This window comes from Camelus bactrianus, chromosome 32 (assembly GCF_048773025.1).
Source record: "Camelus bactrianus isolate YW-2024 breed Bactrian camel chromosome 32, ASM4877302v1, whole genome shotgun sequence".
Taxonomy (NCBI): Eukaryota; Metazoa; Chordata; class Mammalia; order Artiodactyla; family Camelidae; genus Camelus; species Camelus bactrianus.
In genome coordinates, this window is record NC_133570.1 from 26,467,594 (window position 1) to 26,494,195 (window position 26,602).

A 26,602-nucleotide genomic window follows, 5' to 3' on the forward strand; every position below is an offset into this window, starting at 1 on the left:
GGATTCTGGGAAGACACTCGAAGGGCTTCTAGGAGATCCCGGATGCTGCAGACAGAAGACGGAACCTCCCCACACTCAGAATTCCGGAACACGGCTGACTGTGTGGGGGAGGTTCGGGGCCGCCCTCCCCGCAGCTGCCTGGTGTCACAGGTGTTCCCTGGCAGGGGGAATTCCGCTAATTACCTCCCTTGTCCATGGGGAGGCACTAGATGCTACCTGCTTTTCCAGCCAAACCCCCGCCGTTCCCCGGCAGCACGCACAGGGAGGGACTGGGGGAAGACAATCGAAAGGCTCCTAGGAGAACACGGGTGCTGCAGACAGAAGACGGAACTTCCACAAATCAGAATTCCGGAACACGGCTGACTGTGTGGGGGTGGTTCAGGGCCGCCTTCCACGCAGCTGCCTGGTGTCACAGGTGTTCCCTGGCAGGGGGAAGTCCGCTAATTACCTCCCCTGTCCATGGGGAGGCACAAGATGCTACCTGTTTTCCAGCCCAACCCCCGCATTTTCCCGGCAGCCCGCACAGGGAGGGACTGGGGGAAGACCTCGAAGGGCTCCTAGGAGAACCCGGGTGCTGCAGACATAAGACGGAACCTCCCCAAACTCAGAATTCCGGAACACTGGTGACTGTGTGGGTGAGGTTTAGGGCCGCCCTCCACGCAGCTTCCTGGTGTCACAGGTGTTCCCTGGCAGGGGGAAGTCCGCTAATTACCTCCCCTGTCCATGGGGAGGCACTAGATGCTACCTGCGTTTCCAGCCCAACCCCCGCCTTTCCCCGGCAGCCCGCACTGAGAGGGACTCGGGGAAGACACTCGAAGGGCTCCTAGGAGATCCCGGGTGCTGCAGACAGAAGACGGAACCTCCCCACACTCAGAATTCCGGAACACGTGTGACTGTGTGGGTGAGGTTTAGGGCCGCACTCCACGCAGCTTCCTGGTGTCACAGGTGTTCCCTGGCAGGGGGAAGTCCGCTAATTACCTCCCTTGTCCATGGGGAGGCACTAGATGCTACCTGCGTTTCCAGCCCAACCCCCGCCTTTCCCAGGCTTCCCGCACTGGGAGGAACTCGGGGAAGACTCTCAAAGGGCTCCTAGGAGATCCCGGGTGCTGCAGACAAAAGACGGAACCTCCCCACATTCAGAATCCCGGAACACGTCTGACTGTGTGGGAGAGGTTCGGGGCCGCCCTCCACGCAGCTGCCTGGTGTCACAGGTGTTCACTGGCAGGGGGAAGACCGCTAATTACCACCCCTGTCCATGGGGAGGCACAAGATGCTACCTGCTTTTCCAGCCCAACCCCCGCCTTTCCCCGGCAGCCCGCACAGGGAGGGACTGGGGGAAGACACTCGAAGGGCTCCTAGGAGAACCCGGGTGCTGCAGACAGAAGACGGAACCTCCCCACACTTAGAATTCCGGAACAAGGTTGATTGTGTGGGGGAGGTTCGGGGCCGACCTCCACGAAGCTGCCTGGTGTCACAGGTGTTCCCTGGCAGGGGGAAGTCCGCTAATTACCTCCCCTGTCCATGGGGAGGCACTAGATGCTACATGCGTTTCCAGCCCAACCCCCGCCTTTCTCTGGCTGCCCGCACTGGGAGGGACTCGGGGAAGACTCTCGAAGGGCTCCTAGGAGATCCAGGTTTCTGCAGACAGAAGACGGAACTTCCACAAATCAGAATTCCAGAACACGGCTGACTGTGTGGGGGAGGTTTAGGGCCGCACTCCACGCAGCTTCCTGGTGTCACAGGTGTTCCCTGGCAGGGGGAAGTCCGCTAAATACCTCCCTTGTCCATGGGGAGGCACTAGATGCTACCTGCGTTTCCAGCCCAACCCCCGCCTTTCCCAGGCTTCCCGCACTGGGAGGAACTCGGGGAAGACTCTCAAAGGGCTCCTAGGAGATCCCGGGTGCTGCAGACAAAAGACGGAACCTCCCCACATTCAGAATCCCGGAACACGTCTGACTGTGTGGGAGAGGTTCGGGGCCGCCCTCCACGCAGCTGCCTGGTGTCACAGGTGTTCACTGGCAGGGGGAAGACCGCTAATTACCACCCCTGTCCATGGGGAGGCACAAGATGCTACCTGCTTTTCCAGCCCAACCCCCGCCTTTCCCCGGCAGCCCGCACAGTGAGGGACTGGGGGAAGACACTCGAAGGGCTCCTAGGAGAACCCGGGTGCTGCAGACATAAGACGGAACCTCCCCACACTCAGAATTCCGGAACACTGGTGACTGTGTGGGTGAGGTTTAGGGCCGCCCTCCACGCAGCTTCCTGGTGTCACAGGTGTTCCCTGGCAGGGGGAATTCCGCTAATTACCTCCCTTGTCCATGGGGAGGCACTAGATGCTACCTGCGTTTCCAGCCCAACCCCCGCCTTTCCCAGGCTTCCCGCACTGGGAGGGACTCGGGGAAGACTCTCAAAGGGCTCCTAGGAGATCCCGGGTGCTGCAGACAAAAGACGGAACCTCCCGACAATCAGAATTCCAGAACACGGCTGACTGTGTGGGGGAGGTTCGGGGCCGCCCTCCACGCAGCTGCCTGGTGTCACAGGTGTTCCCTGGCAGAGAGAAGTCCGCTAATTACCTCCCCTGTCCATGGGGAGGCTCTAGATGCTTCCTGTGTTTCCAGCCCAACCCCCTCCTTTCCTCGGAAGCCCGCACTGGGACGGACTGGGGGAAGACACTCGAAGGGCTCCTAGGAGATCCCGGGTGCTGCAGACAGAAGACGGAACCTCCCCACACTCAGAATTCCGGCACACGGGTGACTGTGTGGGTGAGGTTTAGGGCCGCACTCCACGCAGCTTCCTGGTGTCACAGGTGTTCCCTGGCAGGGGGAAGTCCCCTAATTACCTCCCTTGTCCATGGGGAGGCACTAGATGTTTCCTGCTTTTCCAGCCAAACCCCCGCCGTTCCCCGGCAGCCCGCACAGGGAGAGACTGGGGGAAGACACTCGAATGGCTCCTAAGAGATCCCGGTTGCTGCAGACAAAAGACGGAACCTCCCCACACTCAGAATCCCGGAACACGGCTGACTGTGTTGCAGAGGTTCGGGGCCGCCTTCCACGCAGCTGCCTGGTGTCACAGGTGTTCCCTGGCAGGGGGAAGTCCGCTAATTACCTCCCTTGTCCATGGGGAGGAACAAGATGCTACCTGCTTTTCCAGCCCAACCTCCGCCAATCCCCAGCAGCCCGCACAGGGAGGGACTGGGGGAAGACACTCGAAGGTCTCCTAGGTGAACCCGGGTGCTGCAGACATAAGACGGAACCTCCCCACACTCAGTATTCCGGAACACGGATGACTGTGTGGGGGAGGTTCGGGGCCGCCCTCCACGCAGCTGCCTGGTGTCACAGGTGTTCCCTGGCAGGTGGAAGTCCGCTAATTACCTCCCCTGTCCATGGGGAGGCACTAGATGCTACCTGCGTTTCCAGCACAACCCCCTCCTTTCCCCGGCAGCCCGCACAGGGAGGGACTCAGGGAAGACACTCGAAGGGCTCCTAGGAGATCCCGGGTGCTGCAGACAGAAGACGGAACCTCCCCACACAAAGAATTCCGGAACACGGGTGACTGTGTGGGTGAGGTTTAGGGCCGCCCTCCACACAGCTTCCTGGTGTCACAGGTGTTCCCTGGTAGGGGGAAGACCGCTAATTACTTCCCCTGTCCATGGGGAGGCACTAGATGCTACCTGAGTTTCCAGCACAACCCCCACCTTTCCCCGGCAGCCCGCAGAGGGAGGGATTCGGGGAAGACACTCGAAGGGCTCCTAGGAGATCCCGGGTGCTGCAGACAGAAGACGGAACCTCCCCACACTCAGAATTCCGGAACACGGCTGACTGTGTGGGGGAGGTTCGGGGCCGCCCTCCACGCAGCTGACTGGTGTCACAGGTGTTCCCTGGCAGGGGGAAGTCCGCTAATTACCTCCCTTGTCCATGGGGAGGCACAAGATGCTACCTGCTTTTCCAGCCCAACCCCCGCCTTTCCCCGGAAGCCCGCACAGGGAGGGACTGGGGGAAGACACTCGAAAGGCTCCTAGGAGAACCCGGGTGCTGCAGACAGAAGACGGAACTTCCCCACAATCAGAATTCCGGAACACGGCTGACAGTGTGGGGGAGGTTCGGTGCCAACCTCCACGCAGCTGCCTGGTGTCACAGGTGTTCCCTCGCAGGGGGAAGTCCGCTAATTACCTCCCCTGTCCATGGGGAGGCACTAGATGCTACCTGCGTTTCCAGCCCAACCCCCGCCTTTCTCTGGCTGCCCGCACTGGGAGGGACTCGGGGAAGACTCTCGAAGGGCTCCTAGGAGATCCCGGGTGCTGCAGACAAAAGACGGAACCTCCCCACACTCAGAATTCCGGAACACGGCTGACTGTGTGGGGGAGGTTCGGGGCCGCTCTCCACGCAGCTGCCTGGTGTCACAGGTGTTCCCTGGCAGGGGGAAGTCCGCTAATTACCTCCCTTGTCCATGGGGAGGCACTAGATGCTACCTGCTTTTCCAGCCCAACCCCCGCCGTTCCCCGGCAGCCCGCACAGGGAGGGACTGGGGGAAGACACTCGAAAGACTCCTAGGAGAACCCGGGTGCTGCAGACCGAAAACGGAACTTCCCCACAATCAGAATTCCGGAACACGGCTGACTGTGTGGGGGAGGTTCGGGGCCGCCCTACACGCAGCTGCCTGGTGTCACAGGTGTTCCCTGGCAGGGGAAGTCCGCTAATTACCTCCTCTGTCCATGGGGAGGCACTAGATGCTACCTGCGTTTCCAACCCAACCCCCTCCTTTCCTCGGAAGCCCGCACTGGGACGGACTGGGGGAAGACACTGAAGGGCTCCTAGGAGATCCCGGGTGCTGCAGACAGAAGACGGAACCTCCCCACACTCAGAATTCCGGAACACGGGTGACTGTGTGGGTGAGGTTTAGGGCCGCCCTCCACACAGCTTCCTGGTGTCACAGGTGTTCCCTGGTAGGGGGAAGACCGCTAATTACCTCCCCTGTCCATGGGGAGGCACTAGATGCTACCTGAGTTTCCAGCCCAACCCCCGCCTTTCCCCGGCAGCCCGCAGTGGGAGGGATTCTGGGAAGACACTCGAAGGGCCCCTAGGAGATCCCGGATGCTGCAGACAGAAGACGGAACCTCCCCACACTCAGAATTCCGGAACACGGCTGACTGTGTGGGGGAGGTTCGGGGCCGCCCTCCCCGCAGCTGCCTGGTGTCACAGGTGTTCCCTGGCAGGGGGAATTCCGCTAATTACCTCCCTTGTCCATGGGGAGGCACTAGATGCTACCTGCTTTTCCAGCCAAACCCCCGCCGTTCCCCGGCAGCACGCACAGGGAGGGACTGGGGGAAGACAATCGAAAGGCTCCTAGGAGAACACGGGTGCTGCAGACAGAAGACGGAACTTCCACAAATCAGAATTCCGGAACACGGCTGACTGTGTGGGGGTGGTTCAGGGCCGCCTTCCACGCAGCTGCCTGGTGTCACAGGTGTTCCCTGGCAGGGGGAAGTCCGCTAATTACCTCCCCTGTCCATGGGGAGGCACAAGATGCTACCTGTTTTCCAGCCCAACCCCCGCATTTTCCCGGCAGCCCGCACAGGGAGGGACTGGGGGAAGACCTCGAAGGGCTCCTAGGAGAACCCGGGTGCTGCAGACATAAGACGGAACCTCCCCAAACTCAGAATTCCGGAACACTGGTGACTGTGTGGGTGAGGTTTAGGGCCGCCCTCCACGCAGCTTCCTGGTGTCACAGGTGTTCCCTGGCAGGGGGAAGTCCGCTAATTACCTCCCCTGTCCATGGGGAGGCACTAGATGCTACCTGCGTTTCCAGCCCAACCCCCGCCTTTCCCCGGCAGCCCGCACTGAGAGGGACTCGGGGAAGACACTCGAAGGGCTCCTAGGAGATCCCGGGTGCTGCAGACAGAAGACGGAACCTCCCCACACTCAGAATTCCGGAACACGTGTGACTGTGTGGGTGAGGTTTAGGGCCGCACTCCACGCAGCTTCCTGGTGTCACAGGTGTTCCCTGGCAGGGGGAAGTCCGCTAATTACCTCCCTTGTCCATGGGGAGGCACTAGATGCTACCTGCGTTTCCAGCCCAACCCCCGCCTTTCCCAGGCTTCCCGCACTGGGAGGAACTCGGGGAAGACTCTCAAAGGGCTCCTAGGAGATCCCGGGTGCTGCAGACAAAAGACGGAACCTCCTCACATTCAGAATCCCGGAACACGTCTGACTGTGTGGGAGAGGTTCGGGGCCGCCCTCCACGCAGCTGCCTGGTGTCACAGGTGTTCACTGGCAGGGGGAAGACCGCTAATTACCACCCCTGTCCATGGGGAGGCACAAGATGCTACCTGCTTTTCCAGCCCAACCCCCGCCTTTCCCCGGCAGCCCGCACAGGGAGGGACTGGGGGAAGACACTCGAAGGGCTCCTAGGAGAACCCGGGTGCTGCAGACATAAGACGGAACCTCCCCAAACTCAGAATTCCGGAACACGGATGACTGTGTGGGGGAGGTTCGTGGCCGCTCTCCACGCAGCTGCCTTGTGTCACAGGTGTTCCCTGGCAGGTGGAAGTCCGCTAATTACCTCCCCTGTCCATGGGGAGGCACTAGATGCTACCTGCGTTTCCAGCACAACCCCCTCCTTTCCCCGGCAGCCCGCACAGGGAGGGACTCTGGGAAGACACACGAAAGGCTCCTAGGAGATCCCGGGTGCTGCAGACAGAAGACGGAACCTCCCCACACTTAGAATTCCGGAACAAGGTTGATTGTGTGGGGGAGGTTCGGGGCCGACCTCCACGAAGCTGCCTGGTGTCACAGGTGTTCCCTGGCAGGGGGAAGTCCGCTAATTACCTCCCCTGTCCATGGGGAGGCACTAGATGCTACATGCGTTTCCAGCCCAACCCCCGCCTTTCTCTGGCTGCCCGCACTGGGAGGGACTCGGGGAAGACTCTCGAAGGGCTCCTAGGAGATCCAGGTTTCTGCAGACAGAAGACGGAACTTCCACAAATCAGAATTCCAGAACACGGCTGACTGTGTGGGGGAGGTTCGGGGCCGCTCTCCACGCAGCTGCCTGGTGTCACAGGTGTTCCCTGGCAGGGGGAAGTCCGCTAATTACCTCCCCTGTCCATGGGGAGGCACAAGATGCTACCTGTTTTCCAGCCCAACCCCCGACTTTTCCCGGCAGCCCGCACAGGGAGGGACTGGGGGAAGACCTCGAAGGGCTCCTAGGAGAACCCGGGTGCTGCAGACATAAGACGGAACCTCCCCACACTCAGAATTCCGGAACACTGGTGACTGTGTGGGTGAGGTTTAGGGCCGCCCTCCACGCAGCTTCCTGGTGTCACAGGTGTTCCCTGGCAGGGGGAAGTCCGCTAATTACCTCCCCTGTCCATGGGGAGGCACTAGATGCTACCTGCGTTTCCAGCCCAACCCCCGCCTTTCCCCGGCAGCCCGCACTGGGAGGGACTCGGGGAAGACACTCGAAGGGCTCCTAGGAGATCCCGGGTGCTGCAGACAGAAGACGGAACCTCCCCACACTCAGAATTCCGGAACACGTGTGACTGTGTGGGTGAGGTTTAGGGCCGCACTCCACGCAGCTTCCTGGTGTCACAGGTGTTCCCTGGCAGGGGGAAGTCCGCTAAATACCTCCCTTGTCCATGGGGAGGCACTAGATGCTACCTGCGTTTCCAGCCAAACCCCCGCCTTTCCCAGGCTTCCCGCACTGGGAGGAACTCGGGGAAGACTCTCAAAGGGCTCCTAGGAGATCCCGGGTGCTGCAGACAAAAGACGGAACCTCCCCACATTCAGAATTCCGGAACACGTCTGACTGTGTGGGAGAGGTTCGGGGCCGCCCTCCACGCAGCTGCCTGGTGTCACAGGTGTTCACTGGCAGGGGGAAGACCGCTAATTACCACCCCTGTCCATGGGGAGGCACAAGATGCTACCTGCTTTTCCAGCCCAACCCCCGCCTTTCCCCGGCAGCCCGCACAGTGAGGGACTGGGGGAAGACACTCGAAGGGCTCCTAGGAGAACCCGGGTGCTGCAGACATAAGACGGAACCTCCCCACACTCAGAATTCCGGAACACTGGTGACTGTGTGGGTGAGGTTTAGGGCCGCCCTCCACGCAGCTTCCTGGTGTCACAGGTGTTCCCTGGCAGGGGGAATTCCGCTAATTACCTCCCTTGTCCATGGGGAGGCACTAGATGCTACCTGCGTTTCCAGCCCAACCCCCGCCTTTCCCAGGCTTCCCGCACTGGGAGGGACTCGGGGAAGACTCTCAAAGGGCTCCTAGGAGATCCCGGGTGCTGCAGACAAAAGACGGAACCTCCCCACACTCAGAATCCCGGAACACGTCTGACTGTGTGGGAGAGGTTCGGGGCCGCCCTCCACGCAGCTGCCTGGTGTCACAGGTGTTCACTGGCAGGGGGAAGACCGCTAATTACCACCCCTGTCCATGGGGAGGCACAAGATGCTACCTGCTTTTCCAGCCCAACCCCCGCCTTTCCCCGGCAGCCCGCACAGGGAGGGACTGGGGGAAGACACTCGAAGGGCTCCTAGGAGAACCCGGGTGCTGCAGACATAAGACGGAACCTCCCCAAACTCAGAATTCCGGAACACGGATGACTGTGTGGGGGAGGTTCGGGGCCGCTCTCCACGCAGCTGCCTTGTGTCACAGGTGTTCCCTGGCAGGTGGAAGTCCGCTAATTACCTCCCCTGTCCATGGGGAGGCACTAGATGCTACCTGCGTTTCCAGCACAACCCCCTCCTTTCCCCGGCAGCCCGCACAGGGAGGGACTCTGGGAAGACTCACGAAAGGCTCCTAGGAGATCCCGGGTGCTGCAGACAGAAGACGGAACCTCCCCACCCTCAGAATTCCGGAACAAGGTTGATTGTGTGGGGGAGGTTCGGGGCCGACCTCCACGCAGCTGCCTGGTGTCACAGGTGTTCCCTGGCAGGGGGAAGTCCGCTAATTACCTCCCCTGTCCATGGGGAGGCACTAGATGCTACCTGCGTTTCCAGCCCAACCCCCGCCTTTCCCCGGCAGCCCGTACAGGGAGGGACTGGGGGAAGACACTCGAAGGGCTCCTAGGAGATCCAGGTTTCTGCAGACAGAAGACTGAACCTCCCGACACTCAGAATTCCGGAACACGGCTGACTGTGTGGGGGAGGTTCGGGGCCGCCCTCCACGCAGCTGCCTGGTGTCACAGGTGTTCCCTGGCAGGGGGAAGTCCGCTAATTACCTCCCCTGTCCATGGGGAGGCACAAGATGCTACCTGCTTTTCCAGCCCAACCCCCGCCTTTCCCCGGCAGCCCGCACAGGGAGGGACTGGGGGAAGACACTCGAAGGGCTCCTAGGAGAACCCGGGTGCTGCAGACATAAGACGGAACCTCCCCACACTCAGAATTCCGGAACACTGGTGACTGTGTGGGTGAGGTTTAGGGCCGCCCTCCACGCAGCTTCCTGGTGTCACAGGTGTTCCCTGGCGGGGGGAAGTCCGCTAATTACCTCCCTTGTTCATGGGGAGGCACTAGATGCTACCTGCTTTTCCAGCTCAACCCCATCCTTTCCCCGGCAGCCCGCACTGGGAGGGACTCGGGGAAGACACTCGAAGGGCTCCTAGGAGATCCCGGGTGCTGCAGACAGAAGACGGAACCTCCCCACACTCAGAATTCCGGAACACGTGTGACTGTGTGGGTGAGGTTTAGGGCCGCACTCCACGCAGCTTCCTGGTGTCACAGGTGTTCCCTGGCAGGGGGAAGTCCGCTAATTACCTCCCTTGTCCATGGGGAGGCACTAGATGCTACCTGCGTTTCCAGCCCAACCCCCGCCTTTCCCAGGCTTCCCGCACTGGGAGCGACTCGGGGAAGACTCTGAAAAGGCTCCTAGGAGATGCCGGGTGCTGCAGAGAAAAGACGGAACCTCCCCACACTCAGAATCCCGGAACACGTCTGACTGTGTGGGAGAGGTTCGTGGCCGCCCTCCACGCAGCTGCCTGGTGTCACAGGTGTTCACTTGCAGGGGGAAGACCGCTAATTACCACCCCTGTCCATGGGGAGGCACAAGATGCTACCTGCTTTTCCAGGCCAACCCCCGCCTTTCCCCGGCAGCCCGCACAGGGAGGGACTGGGGGAAGACTCTCGAAGGGCTCCTAGGAGAACCCGGGTGCTGCAGACATAAGACGGAACCTCCCCAAACTCAGAATTCCGGAACACGGATGACTGTGTGGGGGAGGTTCTGGGCCGCTCTCCACGCAGCTGCCTTGTGTCACAGGTGTTCCCTGGCAGGTGGAATTCCGCTAATTACCTCCCCTGTCCATGGGGAGGCACTAGATGCTACCTGCGTTTCCAGCACAACCCCCTCCTTTCCCCGGCAGCCCGCACAGGGAGGGACTCTGGGAAGACACACGAAAGGCTCCTAGGAGATCCCGGGTGCTGCAGACAGAAGACGGATCCTCCCCACACTCAGAATTCCGGAACAAGGTTGATTGTGTGGGGGATGTTCGGGGCCGACCTCCACGCAGCTGCCTGGTGTCACAGGTGTTCCCTGGCAGGGGGAAGTCCGCTAATTACCTCCCCTGTCCATGGGGAGGCACTAGATGCTACCTGCGTTTCCAGCCCAACCCGCGCCTTTCTCTGGCTGCACGCACTGGGAGGGACTCGGGGAAGACTCTCGAAGGGCTCCTAGGAGATCCAGGTTTCTGCAGACAGAAGACTGAACCTCCCGACACTCAGAATTCCAGAACACGGCTGACTGTGTGGGGGAGGTTCGGGGCCGCCCTCCACGCAGCTGCCTGGTGTCACAGGTGTTCCCTGGCAGGGGGAAGTCCGCTAATTACCTCCCCTGTCCATAGGGAGGCACAAGATGCTACCTGCTTTTCCAGCCCAACCCCCGCCTTTCCCCGGCAGCCCGCACAGGGAGGGACTGGGGGAAGACACTCGAAGGGCTCCTAGGAGAACCCGGGTGCTGCAGACATAAGACGGAACCTCCCCACACTCAGAATTCCGGAACACTGGTGACTGTGTGTGTGAGGTTTAGGGCCGCCCTCCACGCAGCTTCCTGGTGTCACAGGTGTTCCCTGGCAGGGGGAATTCCGCTAATTACCTCCCCTGTCCATGGGGAGGCACTAGATGCTACCTGCGTTTCCAGGCTAACCCCCGCCTTTCCCCGGCAGCCCGCACTGGTAGGGACTCGGGGAAGACACTCGAATGGCTCCTAGGAGATCCCGGGTGCTGCAGACATAAGACGGATCCTCCCCAAACTCAGAATTCCGGAACACGGATGACTGTGTGGGGGAGGTTCGGGGCCGCTCTCCACGCAGCTGCCTTGTGTCACAGCTGTTCCCTGGCAGGTGGAAGTCCGCTAATTACCTCCCCTGTCCATGGGGAGGCACTAGATGCTACCTGCGTTTGCAGCACAACCCCCTCCTTTCCCCGGCAGCCCGCACAGGGAGGGACTCTGGGAAGACACACGAAAGGCTCCTAGGAGATCCCGGGTGCTGCAGACAGAAGACGGAACCTCCCCACACTCAGAATTCCGGAACAAGTTTGATTGTGTGGGGGAGGTTCGGGGCCGACCTCCACGCAGCTGCCTGGTGTCACAGGTGTTCCCTGGCAGGGGGAAGTCCGCTAATTACCTCCCCTGTCCATGGGGAGGCACTAGATGCTACCTGCGTTTCCAGCCCAACCCCCGCCTTTCTCTGGCTGCCCGCACTGGGAGGGACTCGGGGAAGACTCTCGAAGGGCTCCTAGGAGATCCAGGATCTGCAGACAAAAGACTGAACCTCCCGACACTCAGAATTCCGGAACACGGCTGACTGTGAGGGGGAGGTTCGGGGCCGCCCTCCACGCAGCTGCCTTGTGTCACAGGTGTTCCCTGGCAGGTGGAAGTCCGCTAATTTCCTCCCCTGTCCATGGGGAGGCACTAGATGCTACCTGCGTTTCCAGCACAACCCCCTCCTTTCCCCGGCAGCCCGCACAGGGAGGGACTCTGGGAAGACACTCGAAGGGCTCCTAGGAGATCCCGGGTGCTGCAGACAGAAGACGGAACCTCCCCACACTCAGAATTCCGGAACACTGGTGACTGTGTGGGGGAGGTTCGGGGCCGCCCTCCACGCAGCTGCCTGGTTTCACAGGTGTTCCCTGGCAGGGGGAATTCCGCTAATTACCTCCCCTGTCCATGGGGAGGCACTAGATGCTACCTGCGTTTCCAGCCTAACCCCCGCTTTTCCCCGGCAGCCCGCAATGGTAGGGACTCGGGGAAGACACTCGAAGGGCTCCTAGGAGATCCCGGGTACTGCAGACAGAAGACGGAACCTCCCCACACTCAGAATTCCGGAACACGTGTGACTGTGTGGGTGAGGTTTAGGGCCGCACTCCACGCAGCTTCCTGGTGTCACAGGTGTTCCCTGACGGGGGGAAGTCCGCTAATAACCTCCCCTGTCCATGGGGAGGCACTAGATGCTACCTGCGTTTCCAGCACAACCCCCTCCTTTCCCCGGCATCCCGCACAGGGAGGGACTCTGGGAAGACACTCGAAGGGCTCCTAGGAGATCCCGGGTGCTGCAGACATAAGACGGAACCTCCCCACACTCAGAATTCCGGAACACGGTTGACTGTGTGGGGGAGGTTCGGGGCCGACCTCCACGCAGCTGCCTGGTGTCACAGGTGTTCCCTGGCAGGGGGAAGTCCGCTAATTACCTCCCCTGTCCATGGGGATGCACTAGATGCTACCTGCGTTTCCAGCCCAACCCCCGCCGTTCTCTGGCTGCCCGCACTATGAGGGACTCGGGGAAGACAATCGAAGGGCTCCTAGGAGATCCCGGGTGCTGCAGACAGAAGATGGAACCTCCCCACACTCAGAATTCCGGAACACGGCTGACTGTGTGGGGGAGGTTCGGGGCCGCCCTCCACGCAGCTGCCTGGTGTCACAGGTGTTCCCTGGCAGGGGGAAGACCGCTAATTACCTCCCCTGTCCATGGGGAGGCACTAGATGCTACCTGCTTTTCCAGCCCAACCCCCGCCGTTCCCCGGCAGCCCGCACAGGGAGGGACTGGGGGAAGACAATCGAAGGGCTCCTAGGAGAACCCGGGTGCTGCAGACAGAAGACGGAACTTCCACAAATCAGAAATCCGGAACACGGCTGACTGTGTGGGGGAGATTCGGGGCCGCCCTCCACGCAGCTGCCTGGTGTCACAGGTGTTCCCTGGCAGGGAGAAGTGCGCTAATTACCTCCCCTGTCCATGGGGAGGCACTAGATGCTACCTGCTTTTCCAGCCCAACCCCCTCCTTTCCTCGGCATCCCGCACTGGGACGGACTGGGGGAAGACACTCGAAGTTCTCCTAGGAGATCCCGGGTGCTACAGACAGAAGACGGATCCTCCCCACACTCAGAATCCCGGAACACGTCTGACTGTGTGGGAGAGTTTCGGGGCCGCCCTCCACGCAGCTGCCTGGTGTCACAGGTGTTCACTGGCAGGGGGAAGACCGCTAATTACCACCCCTGTCCATGGGGAGGCACAAGATGCTACCTGCTTTTCCAGCCCAACCCCCGCCATTCCCCGGCAGCCCGCACAGGGAGGGACTGGGGGAAGACACTCGAAGGGCTCCTAGGAGAACCCGGGTGCTGCAGACAGAAGACTGAACCTCCCGACACTCAGAATTCAGGAACACGGCTGACTGTGTGGGGGAGTTTCGGGGCCGCCCTCCACGCAGCTGCCTGGTGTCACAGGTGTTCCCTGGCAGGGGGAAGTCCGCTAATTACCTCCCCTGTCCATGGGGAGGCACAAGATGCTACCTGCTTTTCCAGCCCAACCCCCGCCTTTCCCAGGCAGCCCGCACAGGGAGGGACTGGGGGAAGACACTCGAAGGGCTCCTAGGAGAACCCGGGTGCTGCAGACATAAGACGGAACCTCCCCACACTCAGAATTCCGGAACACTGGAGACTGTGTGGGTGAGGTTTAGGGCCGCCCTCCACGCAGCTTCCTGGTGTCACAGGTGTTCCCTTGCAGGGGGAAGTCCGCTAATTACCTCCCCTGTCCATGGGGAGGCACTAGATGCTACCTGCGTTTCCAGCCTAACCCCCGCATTTCCCCGGCAGCCCGCACTGGTAGGGACTCGGGAAAGACATTCGAAGGGCTCCTAGGAGATCCCGGGTGCTGCAGACAGAAGACGGAACCTCCCCACACTCAGAATTCCGGAACACGTGTGACTGTGTGGGTGAGGTTTAGGGCCGCACTCCACGCAGCTTCCTGGTGTCACAGGTGTTCCCTGGCGGGGGGAAGTCCGCTAATTACCTCCCCTGTCCATGGGGAGGCACTAGATGCTACCTGCGTTTCCAGCCCAACCCCCGCCTTTCTCTGGCTGCCCGCACTATAAGGGACTCGGGGAAGACACTCGAAAGGCTCCTAGGAGATCCCGGGTGCTGCAGACAGAAGACGGAACCTCCCCACACTCAGAATTCCGGAACACGGCTGACTGTGTGGGGGAGGTTCGGGGCCGCCCTCCACGCAGCTGCCTGGTGTCACAGGTGTTCCCTGGCAGGGGGAAGACCGCTAATTACCTCCCCTGTCCATGGGGAGGCACTAGATGCTACCTGCGTTTCCAGCCAAACCCCCTTCTTTCCTCGGCAGCCCGCACTGGGACGGACTGGGGGAAGACACTCGAAGGGCTCCTAGGAGATCCCGGGTGCTGCAGACAGAAGACGGAACCTCCCCACACTCAGAATTCCGGAACACGGCTGACTGTGTGGGTGAGGTTTAAGGCCGCACTCCACGCAGCTTCCTGGTGTCACAGGTGTTCCCTGGCAGGGGGAAGTCCGCTAATTACCTCCCTTGTCCATGGGGAGGCACTAGATGATACCTGCTTTTCCAGCCCAACCCCCGCCTTTCCCCGGCAGCCCGCAGAGGGAGGGACTGGGGGAAGATACTCGAAGGGCTCCTAGGAGATCCCGTGTGCTGCAGACAGAAGACGGAACCTCCCAAAACTCAGAATCCCGGAACACGGTTGACTGTGTGGGGGAGGTTCGGGGCCGCCCTCCACGCAGCTGCCTGGTGTCACAGGTGTTCCCTGGCAGGGGGAAGTCCGCTAATTACCTCCCTTGTCCATGGGGAGGCAAAAGAAGCTACCTGCTTTTCTAGCCCCACCTCCGCCATTCCCCGGCAGCCCGCACAGGGAGGGACTGGGGGAAGACACTCGAAGGGCTCCTAGGTGAACCCGGGTGCTGCAGACATAAGACGGAACCTCCCCACACTCAGAATTCCGGAACACGGATGACTGTGAGGGGGAGGTTCGGGGCCGCACTCCACGCAGCTGCCTTGTGTCACAGGTGTTCCCTGGCAGGTGGAAGTCCGCTAATTTCCTCCCCTGTCCATGGGGAGGCACTAGATGCTACCTGCGTTTCCAGCACAACCCCCTCCTTTCCCCGGCAGCCCGCACAGGGAGGGACTCTGGGAAGACACTCGAAGGGCTCCTAGGAGATCCCGGGTGCTGCAGACAGAAGACGGAACCTCCCCACACTCAGAATTCCGGAACACGGTTGACTGTGTGAGGGAGGTTCGGGGCCGACCTCCACGCAGCTACCTGGTGTCACAGATGTTCCCTGGCAGGGGGAAGTCCGCTAATTACCTCCCCTGTCCATGGGGAGGCACTAGATGCTACCTGCGTTTCCAGCCCAACCCCCACCTTTCTCTGGCTGCCGGCACTGGGAGGGACTCGGGGAAGACTCTCGAAGGGCTCCTAGGAGATCCCGGGTGCTGCAGACAGAAGACGGAACCTCCCCACACTCAGAATTCCGGAACACGGCTGACTGTGTGGGGGAGGTTCGGGGCCGCCCTCCACGCAGGTGCCTGGTGTCACAGGTGTTCCCTGGCAGGGGGAAGTCCGCTAATTACCTCCCCTGTCCATCGGGAGGCACAAGATGCTACCTGCTTTTCCAGCCCAACCCCCGCCTTTCCCCGGCAGCCCGCACAGGGAGGGACTGGGGGAAGACACTCGAAGGGCTCCTAGGAGAACCCGGGTGCTGCAGACATAAGACGGAACCTCCCCACACTCAGAATTCCGGAACACTGGTGACTGTGTGGGTGAGGTTTAGGGCCGCCCTCCACGCAGCTTCCTGGTGTCACAGGTGTTCCCTGGCAGGGGGAAGTCCCCTAATTACCTCCCCTGTCCATGGGGAGGCACTAGATGCTACCTGCGTTTCCAGCCTAACCCCCGCCTTTCCCCGGCAGCCCGCACAGGGAGGGACTCGGGGAAGACACTCGAAGGGCTCCTAGGAGATCCCGGGTGCTGCAGACAGAAGACGGAACCTCCCCACACTCAGAATTCCGGAACACGTGTGACTGTGTGGGTGAGGTTTAGGGCCGCACTCCACGCAGCTTCCTGGTGTCACAGGTGTTCCCTGGCGGGGGGAAGTCCGCTAATTACCTCCCCTGTCCATGGGGAGGCACTAGATGCTACCTGCGTTTCCAGCACAACCCCCTCCTTTCCCCGGCAGCCCGCACAGGAAGGGACTGGGGGAAGACACTCGAAGGGCTCCTAGTAGAAACCGGGTGCTGCAGACATAAGACGGAACCTCCCCACACTCAGAATTCCGGAACACTGGTGACTGTGTGGGTGAGGTTTAGGGCCGCCCTCCACGCAGCTTCCTGGTGTCACAGGTGTTCCCTGGCAGGGGGAAGTCCGCTAATTACCTCCCCTGACCATGGGGAGGCACTAGATGCTACCTGCGTTTCCAGCCTAACCCCCGCCTTTCCCCGGCAGCCCGCACTGTTAGGGACTCGGGGAAGACACTCGAAGGGCTCCTAGGAGATCCCGGGTGCTGCAGACAGAAGACGGAACCTCCCCACACTCAGAATTCCGGAACACGTGTGACTGTGTGGGTGAGGTTTAGGGCCGCACTCCACGCAGCTTCCTGGTGTCACAGGTGTTCCCTGGCTGGGGGAAGTCCGCTAATTACCTCCCCTGTCCATGGGGAGGCACTAGATGCTACCTGCGTTTCCAGCACAACCCCCTCCTTTCCCCGGCAGCCCGCACAGGGAGGGACTCTGGGAAGACACTCGAAGGGCTCCTAGGAGATCCCGGGTGCTGCAGACAGAAGACGGAACCTCCCCACACTCAGAATTCCGGAACACGGTTGACTGTGTGGGGGAGGTTCGGGGCCGACCTCCACGCAGCTGCCTGGTGTCACAGGTGTTCCCTGGCAGGGGGAAGTCCGCTAATTACCTCCCTTGTCCATGGGGTGGCACTAGATGATACCTGCTTTTCCAGCCCAACCCCCGCCTTTCCCAGGCAGCCCGCACAGGGAGGGACTGGGGGAAGACACTGGAATGGCTCCTAGGAGATCCCGGGTGCTGCAGTCAGAAGACGGAACCTCCCCACACTCAGAATTCCGGAACACGTGTGACTGTGTGGGTGAGGTTTAGGGCCGCACTCCACGCAGCTTCCTGGTGTCACAGGTGTTCCCTGACGGGGGGAAGTCCGCTAATAACCTCCCCTGTCCATGGGGAGGCACTAGATGCTACCTGCGTTTCCAGCACAACCCCCTCCTTTCCCCGGCATCCCGCACAGGGAGGGACTCTGGGAAGACACTCGAAGGGCTCCTAGGAGATCCCGGGTGCTGCAGACATAAGACGGAACCTCCCCACACTCAGAATTCCGGAACACGGTTGACTGTGTGGGGGAGGTTCGGGGCCGACCTCCACGCAGCTGCCTGGTGTCACAGGTGTTCCCTGGCAGGGGGAAGTCCGCTAATTACCTCCCCTGTCCATGGGGATGCACTAGATGCTACCTGCGTTTCCAGCCCAACCCCCGCCGTTCTCTGGCTGCCCGCACTATGAGGGACTCGGGGAAGACAATCGAAGGGCTCCTAGGAGATCCCGGGTGCTGCAGACAGAAGACGGAACCTCCCCACACTCAGAATTCCGGAACACGGCTGACTGTGTGGGGGAGGTTCGGGGCCGCCCTCCACGCAGCTGCCTGGTGTCACAGGTGTTCCCTGGCAGGGGGAAGACCGCTAATTACCTCCCCTGTCCATGGGGAGGCACTAGATGCTACCTGCTTTTCCAGCCCAACCCCCGCCGTTCCCCGGCAGCCCGCACAGGGAGGGACTGGGGGAAGACAATCGAAGGGCTCCTAGGAGAACCCGGGTGCTGCAGACAGAAGACGGAACTTCCACAAATCAGAAATCCGGAACACGGCTGACTGTGTGGGGGAGATTCGGGGCCGCCCTCCACGCAGCTGCCTGGTGTCACAGGTGTTCCCTGGCAGGGAGAAGTGCGCTAATTACCTCCCCTGTCCATGGGGAGGCACTAGATGCTACCTGCTTTTCCAGCCCAACCCCCTCCTTTCCTCGGCATCCCGCACTGGGACGGACTGGGGGAAGACACTCGAAGTTCTCCTAGGAGATCCCGGGTGCTACAGACAGAAGACGGATCCTCCCCACACTCAGAATCCCGGAACACGTCTGACTGTGTGGGAGAGTTTCGGGGCCGCCCTCCACGCAGCTGCCTGGTGTCACAGGTGTTCACTGGCAGGGGGAAGACCGCTAATTACCACCCCTGTCCATGGGGAGGCACAAGATGCTACCTGCTTTTCCAGCCCAACCCCCGCCATTCCCCGGCAGCCCGCACAGGGAGGGACTGGGGGAAGACACTCGAAGGGCTCCTAGGAGAACCCGGGTGCTGCAGACAGAAGACTGAACCTCCCGACACTCAGAATTCCGGAACACGGCTGACTGTGTGGGGGAGTTTCGGGGCCGCCCTCCACGCAGCTGCCTGGTGTCACAGGTGTTCCCTGGCAGGGGGAAGTCCGCTAATTACCTCCCCTGTCCATGGGGAGGCACAAGATGCTACCTGCTTTTCCAGCCCAACCCCCGCCTTTCCCCGGCAGCCCGCACAGGGAGGGACTGGGGGAAGACACTCGAAGGGCTCCTAGGAGAACCCGGGTGCTGCAGACATAAGACGGAACCTCCCCACACTCAGAATTCCGGAACACTGGTGACTGTGTGGGTGAGGTTTAGGGCCGCCCTCCACGCAGCTTCCTGGTGTCACAGGTGTTCCCTGGCAGGGGGAAGTCCCCTAATTACCTCCCCTGTCCATGGGGAGGCACTAGATGCTACCTGCGTTTCCAGCCTAACCCCCGCCTTTCCCCGGCAGCCCGCACAGGGAGGGACTCGGGGAAGACACTCGAAGGGCTCCTAGGAGATCCCGGGTGCTGCAGACAGAAGACGGAACCTCCCCACACTCAGAATTCCGGAACACGTGTGACTGTGTGGGTGAGGTTTAGGGCCGCACTCCACGCAGCTTCCTGGTGTCACAGGTGTTCCCTGGCGGGGGGAAGTCCGCTAATTACCTCCCCTGTCCATGGGGAGGCACTAGATGCTACCTGCGTTTCCAGCACAACCCCCTCCTTTCCCCGGCAGCCCGCACAGGAAGGGACTGGGGGAAGACACTCGAAGGGCTCCTAGTAGAAACCGGGTGCTGCAGACATAAGACGGAACCTCCCCACACTCAGAATTCCGGAACACTGGTGACTGTGTGGGTGAGGTTTAGGGCCGCCCTCCACGCAGCTTCCTGGTGTCACAGGTGTTCCCTGGCAGGGGGAAGTCCGCTAATTACCTCCCCTGACCATGGGGAGGCACTAGATGCTACCTGCGTTTCCAGCCTAACCCCCGCCTTTCCCCGGCAGCCCGCACTGTTAGGGACTCGGGGAAGACACTCGAAGGGCTCCTAGGAGATCCCGGGTGCTGCAGACAGAAGACGGAACCTCCCCACACTCAGAATTCCGGAACACGTGTGACTGTGTGGGTGAGGTTTAGGGCCGCACTCCACGCAGCTTCCTGGTGTCACAGGTGTTCCCTGGCTGGGGGAAGTCCGCTAATTACCTCCCCTGTCCATGGGGAGGCACTAGATGCTACCTGCGTTTCCAGCACAACCCCCTCATTTCCCCGGCAGCCCGCACAGGGAGGGACTCTGGGAACACACTCGAAGGGCTCCTAGGAGATCCCGGGTGCTGCAGACAGAAGACGGAACCTCCCCACACTCAGAATTCCGGAACACGGTTGACTGTGTGGGGGAGTTTCGGGGCCGACCTCCACGCAGCTGCCTGGTGTCACAGGTGTTCCCTGGCAGGGGGAAGTCCGCTAATTACCTCCCTTGTCCATGGGGTGGCACTAGATGATACCTGCTTTTCCAGCCCAACCCCCGCCTTTCCCCGGCAGCCCGCACAGGGAGGGACTGGGGGAAGACACTGGAATGGCTCCTAGGAGATCCCGGGTGCTGCAGTCAGAAGACGGAACCTCCCCACACTCAGAATCCCGGAACACGGCTGACTGTGTGGGGGAGGTTCGGGGCCGCCCTCCACGCAGCTGCCTGGTGTCACAGGTGTTCCCTGGCAGGGGGAAGTCCGCTAATTACCTCCCTTGTCCATGGGGAGGCACAAGATGCTACCTGCGTTTCCAGCACAACCCCCTCCTTTCTCCAGCAGCCCGCACAGGGAGGGACTCTGGGAAGGCACTCGATGGGCTCCTAGGAGATCCCGGGTGCTGCACACAGAAGACGGAACCTCCCCACAATCAGAATTCCGGAACACGGCTGACTGTGTGGGGAAGGTTCGGGGCCGCCCTCCACGCAGCTTCCTGGTGTCACAGGTGTTCCCTGGCAGGGGAAAGTCCGCTAATTACCTCCCCTGTCCATGGGGAGGCACTAGATGCTACCTGCGTTTCCAGCCTAACCCCCGCCTTTCCCCGGCAGCCCGCACTGGTAGGGACTCGGGGAAGACACTCGAAGGGCTCCTAGGAGATCCCGGGTGCTGCAGACAGAAGACGGAACCTCCCCACACTCAGAATTCCGGAACACGTGTGACTGTGTGGGTGAGGTTTAGGGCCGCACTCCACGCAGCTTCCTGGTGTCACAGGTGTTCCCTGGCGGGGGGAAGTCCGCTAATTACCTCCCCTCTCCATGGGGAGGCACTAGATGCTACCTGCGTTTCCAGCACAACCCCCTCCTTTCCCCGGCAGCCTGCACAGGGAAGGACTCTGGGAAGACACTCGAAGGGCTCCTAGGAGATCCCGGGTGCTGCAGACATAAGACGGAACCTCCCCACACTCAGAATTCCGGAACACGGTTGACTTTGTGGGGGAGGTTCGGGGCCGACCTCCACGTAGCTGCCTGGAGTCACAGGTGTTCCCTGGCAGGGGGAAGTCCGCTAATTTCCTCCCCTGTCCATGGGGATGCACTAGATGCTACCTGCGTTTCCAGCCCAACCCCCGCCTTTCTCTGGCTGCCCGCACTATGAGGGACTCGGGGAAGACACTCGAAGGGCTCCTAGGAGATCCCGGGTGCTGCAGACAGAAGACGGAACCTCCCCACACTCAGAATTCCGGAACACGGCTGACTGTGTGGGGGAGGTTCGGGGCCGCCCTCCACGCGGCTGCCTGGTGTCACAGGTGTTCCCTGGCAGGGGGAAGTCCGCTAATTACCTCCCTTGTCCATGGGGAGGCACTAGATGATACCTGCTTTTCCAGCCCAACCCCCGCCTTTCCCCGGCAGCCCGCACAGGGAGGGACTGGGGGAAGACACTCGAAGGGCTCCTAGGAGATCCCGGGTGCTGCAGACAGAAGACGGAACCTCCCAACACTCAGAATCCCGGAACACGGCTGACTGTGTGGGGGAGGTTCGGGGCCGCCCTCCACGCAGCTGCCTGGTGTCACAGGTGTTCCCTGGCAGGGGGAAGTCCGCTAATTACCTCCCTTGTCCATGGGGAGGCACAAGATGCTACCTGGTTTTCCAGCCCAACCCCCGCCTTTCCCCGGCAGCCCGCACAGGGAGGGACTGGGTGAAGACACTCGAAAGACTCCTTGGAGAACCCGGGAGCTGCAGACAGAAGACGGAACCTCCCCACACTCAGAATTCCGGAACACGTGTGACTGTGTGGGTGAGGTTTTGGGCCGCACTCCAAGCAGCTGCCTGGTGTCACAGGTGTTCCCTGGCAGGGGGAAGTCCGCTAATTACCTCCCTTGTCCATGGGGAGGCACTAGATGCTACCTGCTTTTCCAGCCCAACCCCCGCCTTTCCCAGGCAGCCCGCACAGGGAGGGACTGGGGGAAGACACTCGAACGGCTCCTAGGAGATCCCGGGTGCTGCAGACAGAAGACGGAACCTCCCCACACTCAGAATTCCGGAACACGGCTGACTGAGTTGGAGATGTTCGGGGCCGCCCTCCACGCAGCTCCTGGTGTCACAGGTTTTCCCTGGCAGGGGAAAGTCCGCTAATTACCTCCCTTGTCCATGGGGAGGCAAAAGAAGCTACCTGATTTTCCAGCCCCACCTCCGCCATTCCCCGGCAGCCCGCAAAGGGAGGGACTGGGGGAAGACACTCGAAGGGCTCCTAGGTGAACCCGGGTGCTGCAGACATAAGACGGAACTTCCCCACACTCAGAATTCCGGAACACGGATGACTGTGAGGGGGAGGTTCGGGGCCGCCCTCCACGCAGCTGCCTTGTGTCACAGGTGTTCCCTGGCAGATGGAAGTCCGCTAATTACCTCCCCTGTCCATGGGGAGGCACTAGATGCTACCTGCGTTTCCAGCACAACCCCCTCCTTTCCCCGGCAGCACGCACAGGGAGGGACTCTGGGTAGACACTCGAAGGGCTCCTAGGAGATCCCGGGTGCTGCACACAGAAGACGGAACCTCCCCACACTCAGAATTCCGGAACACGGCTGACTGTGTGGGGAAGGTTCGGGGCCGCCTTCCACGCAGCTGCCTGGTGTCACAGGTGTTCCCTGGCAGGGGGAAGTCCGCTAATTACCTCCCTTGTCCATGGGGAGGCACAAGATGCTACCTGGTTTTCCAGCCCAACCCCCGCCTTTCCCCGGCAGCCCGCACAGGGAGGGACTGGGGGAAGACAGTCGAAAGGCTCCTAGGAGAACCCGGGAGCTGCAGACAGAAGACGGAACCTCCCCACACTCAGAATTCCGGAACACGTGTGACTGTGTGGGTGAGGTTTAGGGCCGCACTCCAAGCAGCTTCCTGGTGTCACAGGTGTTCCCTGGCAGGGGGAAGTCCGCTAATTACCTCCCTTGTCCATGGGGAGGCACTAGATGCTACCTGCTTTTCCAGCCCAACCCCCGCCTTTCCCAGGCAGCCCGCACAGGGAGGGACTGGGGGAAGACACTCGAAGGGCTCCTAGGAGATCCCGGGTGCTGCAGACAAAAGACGGAAACTCCCCACAATCAGAATTCCGGAACACGGCTGACTGTGTTGGAGAGGTTCGGGGCCACCCTCCACGCAGCTGCCTGGTGTCACAGGTGTTCCCTGGCAGGGGGAAGTCCGCTAATTACCTCCCTTGTCCATGGGGAGGCAAAAGAGGCTACCTGCTTTTCCAGCCCCACCTCCGCCATTCCCCGGCAGCCCGCACAGGGAGGGACTGGGGGAAGACACTCGAAGTGCTCCTAGGTGAACCCGGGTGCTGCAGACATAAGACGGAACCTCCCCACACTCAGAATTCCGGAACACGGATGACTGTGAGGGGGAGGTTCGGGGCCGCCCTCCACGCAGCTGCCTTGTGTCACAGGTGTTCCCTGGCAGGTGGAAGTCCGCTAATTACCTCCCCTGTCCATGGGGAGGCACTAGATGCTACCTGCGTTTCCAGCACAACCCCCTCCTTTCCCCGGCAGCCCGCACAGGGAGGGACTCTGGGAAGACACTCGAAGGGCTCCTAGGAGATCCCGGGTGCTGCAGACAGAAGACGGAACCTCCCCACACTCAGAATTCCGGAACACGGTTGACTGTGTGGGGGAGGTTCGGGGCCGACCTCCACGCAGCTGCCTGGTGTCACAGGTGTTCCCTGGCAGGGGGAAGTCCGCTAATTACCTCCCCTGTCCATGGGAGGCACTAGATGCTACCTGCGTTTCCAGCCCTACCCCCGCCTTTCTCTGGCTGCCGGCACTGGGAGGGATTCGGGGAAGACTCTCGAAGGGCTCCTAGGAGATCCCGGGTGCTGCAGACAGAAGACGGAACCTCCCCACACTCAGAATTCCGGAACACGGCTGACTGTGTGGGGGAGGTTCGGGGCCGCCCTCCACGCAGGTGCCTGGTGTCACAGGTGTTCCCTGGCAGGGGGAAGTCCGCTAATTACCTCCCCTGTCCATCGGGAGGCACAAGATGCTACCTGCTTTTCCAGCCCAACCCCCGCCTTTCCCCGGCAGCCCGCACAGGGAGGGACTGGGGGAAGACACTCGAAGGGCTCCTAGGAGAACCCGGGTGCTGCAGACATAAGACGGAACCTCCCCACACTCAGAATCCCGGAACACGGCTGACTGTGTGGGGGAGGTTCGGGGCCGCCCTCCACGCAGCTGCCTGGTGTCACAGGTGTTTCCTGGCAGGGGGAAGTCCGCTAATTACCTCCCTTGTCCATGGGGAGGCACAAGATGCTACCTGCGTTTCCAGCACAACCCCCTCCTTTCTCCGGCAGCCCGCACAGGGAGGGACTCTGGGAAGGCAATCGAAGGGCTCCTAGGAGATCCCGGGTGCTGCACACAGAAGACGGAACCTCCCCACACTCAGAATTCCGGAACACGGCTGACTGTGTGGGGAAGGTTCGGGGCCGCCTTCCACGCAGCTGCCTGGTGTCACAGGTGTTCCCTGGCAGGGGGAAGTCCGCTAATTACCTCCCTTGTCCATGGGGAGGCACAAGATGCTACCTGGTTTTCCAGCCCAACCCCCGCCTTTCCCCGGCAGCCCGCACAGGGAGGGACTGGGGGAAGACAGTCGAAAGGCTCCTAGGAGAACCCGGGAGCTGCAGACAGAAGACGGAACCTCCCCACACTCAGAATTCCGGAACACGTGTGACTGTGTGGGTGAGGTTTTGGGCCGCACTCCAAGCAGCTGCCTGGTGTCACAGGTGTTCCCTGGCAGGGGGAAGTCCGCTAATTACCTCCCTTGTCCATGGGGAGGCACTAGATGCTACCTGCTTTTCCAGCCCAACCCCCGCCTTTCCCAGGCAGCCCGCACAGGGAGGGACTGGGGGAAGACACTCGAATGGCTCCTAGGAGATCCCGGGTGCTGCAGACAGAAGACGGAACCTCCCCACACTCAGAATTCCGGAACACGGCTGACTGAGTTGGAGATGTTCGGGGCCGCCCTCCACGCAGCTCCTGGTGTCACAGGTTTTCCCTGGCAGGGGAAAGTCCGCTAATTACCTCCCTTGTCCATGGGGAGGCAAAAGAAGCTACCTGATTTTCCAGCCCCACCTCCGCCATTCCCCGGCAGCCCGCAAAGGGAGGGACTGGGGGAAGACACTCGAAGGGCTCCTAGGTGAACCCGGGTGCTGCAGACATAAGACGGAACTTCCCCACACTCAGAATTCCGGAACACGGATGACTGTGAGGGGGAGGTTCGGGGCCGCCCTCCACGCAGCTGCCTTGTGTCACAGGTGTTCCCTGGCAGATGGAAGTCCGCTAATTACCTCCCCTGTCCATGGGGAGGCACTAGATGCTACCTGCGTTTCCAGCACAACCCCCTCCTTTCCCCGGCAGCACGCACAGGGAGGGACTCTGGGTAGACACTCGAAGGGCTCCTAGGAGATCCCGGGTGCTGCACACAGAAGACGGAACCTCCCCACACTCAGAATTCCGGAACACGGCTGACTGTGTGGGGAAGGTTCGGGGCCGCCTTCCACGCAGCTGCCTGGTGTCACAGGTGTTCCCTGGCAGGGGGAAGTCCGCTAATTACCTCCCTTGTCCATGGGGAGGCACAAGATGCTACCTGGTTTTCCAGCCCAACCCCCGCCTTTCCCCGGCAGCCCGCACAGGGAGGGACTGGGGGAAGACAGTCGAAAGGCTCCTAGGAGAACCCGGGAGCTGCAGACAGAAGACGGAACCTCCCCACACTCAGAATTCCGGAACACGTGTGACTGTGTGGGTGAGGTTTAGGGCCGCACTCCAAGCAGCTTCCTGGTGTCACAGGTGTTCCCTGGCAGGGGGAAGTCCGCTAATTACCTCCCTTGTCCATGGGGAGGCACTAGATGCTACCTGCTTTTCCAGCCCAACCCCCGCCTTTCCCAGGCAGCCCGCACAGGGAGGGACTGGGGGAAGACACTCGAAGGGCTCCTAGGAGATCCCGGGTGCTGCAGACAAAAGACGGAAACTCCCCACAATCAGAATTCCGGAACACGGCTGACTGTGTTGGAGAGGTTCGGGGCCACCCTCCACGCAGCTGCCTGGTGTCACAGGTGTTCCCTGGCAGGGGGAAGTCCGCTAATTACCTCCCTTGTCCATGGGGAGGCAAAAGAGGCTACCTGCTTTTCCAGCCCCACCTCCGCCATTCCCCGGCAGCCCGCACAGGGAGGGACTGGGGGAAGACACTCGAAGTGCTCCTAGGTGAACCCGGGTGCTGCAGACATAAGACGGAACCTCCCCACACTCAGAATTCCGGAACACGGATGACTGTGAGGGGGAGGTTCGGGGCCGCCCTCCACGCAGCTGCCTTGTGTCACAGGTGTTCCCTGGCAGGTGGAAGTCCGCTAATTACCTCCCCTGTCCATGGGGAGGCACTAGATGCTACCTGCGTTTCCAGCACAACCCCCTCCTTTCCCCGGCAGCCCGCACAGGGAGGGACTCTGGGAAGACACTCG